Genomic DNA, 3,058 nt, shown 5'->3' with positions numbered 1-3,058 from the left:
TATTAAGAATATATGGTGTGGGAGGCAAGTTGTTAGAAACAGTGAAAAGTTTTTATCGAGGATGTATGGCATGTGTACGTGTAGGAAGAGAGGAAAGTGATTGGTTCTCAGTGAATGTAGGTTTGCGGCAGGGATGTGTGATGTCTCCATGGTTGTTTAATTTGTTTATGGATGGGGTTGTTAGGGAGGTAAATGCAAGAGTTTTGGAAAGAGGGGCAAATATGAAGTCTGTTGGGGATGAGAGAGCTTGGGAAGTGAGTCAGTTGTTGTTCACTGATGATACAGCGCTGGTGGCTGATTCATGTGAGAAACTGCAGAAGCTGGTGTCTGAGTTTGGTAAAGTGTGTGAAAGAAGAAAGTTAAGAGTAAATGTGAATAAGAGCAAGGTTATTAGGTACAGTAGGGTTGAGGGTCAAGTCAATTGGGAGGTGAGTTTGAATGGAGAAAAACTGGAGGAAGTGAAGTGTTTTAGATATCTGGGAGTGGATCTGGCAGCGGATGGAACCATGGAAGCGGAAGTGGATCATAGGGTGGGGGAGGGGGCGAAAATTCTGGGAGCCTTGAAGAATGTGTGGAAGTCGAGAACATTATCTCGGAAAGCAAAAATGGGTATGTTTGAAGGAATAGTGGTTCCAACAATGTTTTATGGTTGCGAGGCGTGGGCTATGGATAGAGTTGTGCGCAGGAGGATGGATGTGCTGGAAATGAGATGTTTCAGGACAATGTGTGGTGTGAGGTGGTTTGATCGAGTAAGTAACGTAAGGGTAAGAGAGATGTGTGGAAATAAAAAGAGCGTGGTTGAGAGAGCAGAAGAGGGTGTTTTGAAATGGTTCGGGCACATGGAGAGAATGAGTGAGGAAAGATTGACCAAGAAAATATATGTGTCGGAGGTGGAGGGAACGAGGAGAAGAGGGAGACCAAATTGGAGGTGGAAAGATGGAGTGAAAAAGATTTTGTGTGATCGGGGCCTGAACATGCAGGAGGGTGAAAGGAGGGCAAGGAATAGAGTGAATTGGAGCGATGTGGTATACCGGGGTTGACGTGCTGTCAGTGGATTGAATCAAGGCATGTGAAGCGTCTGGAGTAAACCATGGAAAGCTGTGTAGGTATGTATATTTGCGTGTGTGGACGTATGTATATACATGTGTATGGGGGTGGGTTGGGCCATTTCTTTCGTCTGTTTCCTTGCGCTACCTCGCAGACGCGGGAGACAGCGACAAAGCAAAAAAAAAAAAATAAAAAAAAGTATATATATATATATATATATATATATATATATATATATATATATATATATATATATATATATATATATATATATATATATATATATATATTATCATTATACTTTGTCGCTGTGTCCCGCGTTAGCGAGGTAGCACAAGTAAACAGATGAAATAATGGCCCAACCCACCCACATACACATGTATATACATATACGTCCACACACGCACATTTATATACCTATACATTTCAACGTATACATATATATACATAGACATATACATATATACACATGCACATAATTCATACTTGCTGCCTTTATTCATTTCCGTCGCCACCCCACCACACACGTAGTGACAACCAGGGCCCCACTCCTGCACATGGGCGAGGTAATGCTAGGAAAAGACAACAAAGACAGGACAGGAGAGAGAGGCTTGGGACGAGAGTCAGGCAGGACAGGAGAGAGAGGCTTGGGACGAGAGTCAGGAAGGACAGGAAAGAGAGGCTTGGGACGAGAGTCAGGCTGGACAGGAGAGAGAGGCTTGGGACGAGAGTCAGGCTGGACAGGAGAGAGAGGCTTGGGACGAGAGTCAGGCAGGACAGGAGAGAGAGGCTTGGGACGAGAGTCAGGCTGGACAGGAGAGAGAGGCTTGGGACGAGAGTCAGGCAGGACAGGAGAGAGAGGCTTGGGACGAGAGTCAGGCTGGACAGGAGAGAGAGGCTTGGGACGAGAGTCAGGCCTGTGTTATGGTTTCAGCTTCTGTTGAATTCTTTATAAAATTAAGAACACGACATATGTAGACAGAATTGCCCAAACTCACCTCAATCTGCTACCGTCCACCAGACTGGCCCAGGAAATACGTATAAATGAGATTGTATCATCCCAAACTCGTTTTAATGGTTAATGATAATCCCGGGTTATATATATGATTCGACTATTATTAACATAAGTGTAAACATGGCAGATGATATTCAGTGTACATAATAACTGCTCTGGCTCTGTGTCGTGGCTTCACCAACTACCCAGTCACACCTAATATAAGCAATATATATTTTGACGTCCCTTTATCCCAATATCATTTCTTACGTTTATTTTCAGCAAAAATGTTTTGTATCTAATATTGAAATTTGGTGTAAGTATTTGTTGATTGTTCATCAGCAAGACGTTGCATCTTTGTTATTAAAGTTCATTTCATACAATAGATCATGTTCTACATAACTGTGTCTATCTAGATAAAGATATATTCTTAAGAAATACGTTCTATCTAACATAGATATTATGTCTTATATAAATATCTTTAAAAGTTCTCATGTAGGGCGATGTTTTAGAGTTTTGTATTAAAGTTTATCACTTGTAACTGATCAAGTATTACAAAGTTGTGTTCATTCTTTTCTTCAACAGTATTGTCCACATTATCTGCCAAGTAGAGTGGTTGAGAGCAGTATTGTAGAGACGTAGTGTCACAGTTGGTTTGATCAAGTCCAGGACTTGGCGCCTCCATAATGACAACTTGTAGGTTATTTCCTTGTAATTATCTGTATGTCTTGTAACGTTGACCACCACACTAATGTGTGAGTTACTGATGTCTTCATAAACAGCCTGGGAAGGACCCAGTCTTCTGTTGATGTTGGAATTCCTTTGTATTTCCACAGGAGGCGATGCTGATCCTAAGTCAAGGTATTTCACAATCTAGGATTCCTTATGCCTTCTAGTTACTTATGTTTGGTATCTGATTCCATCCCAACACTCGATATTTATGATGTGTCATTCTCTTTATCTTGATCACATCAATATAATCAATGGAAGTGCAGAGCATTTTTCAACATTGTTACT

Source organism: Panulirus ornatus, chromosome 12 (genome assembly GCF_036320965.1).
Source record: "Panulirus ornatus isolate Po-2019 chromosome 12, ASM3632096v1, whole genome shotgun sequence".
In the NCBI taxonomy this organism is placed as follows: domain Eukaryota; kingdom Metazoa; phylum Arthropoda; class Malacostraca; order Decapoda; family Palinuridae; genus Panulirus; species Panulirus ornatus.
The sequence above is the reverse complement of the archived record's forward strand: the minus strand, read 5'-3'. Positions refer to the sequence as shown.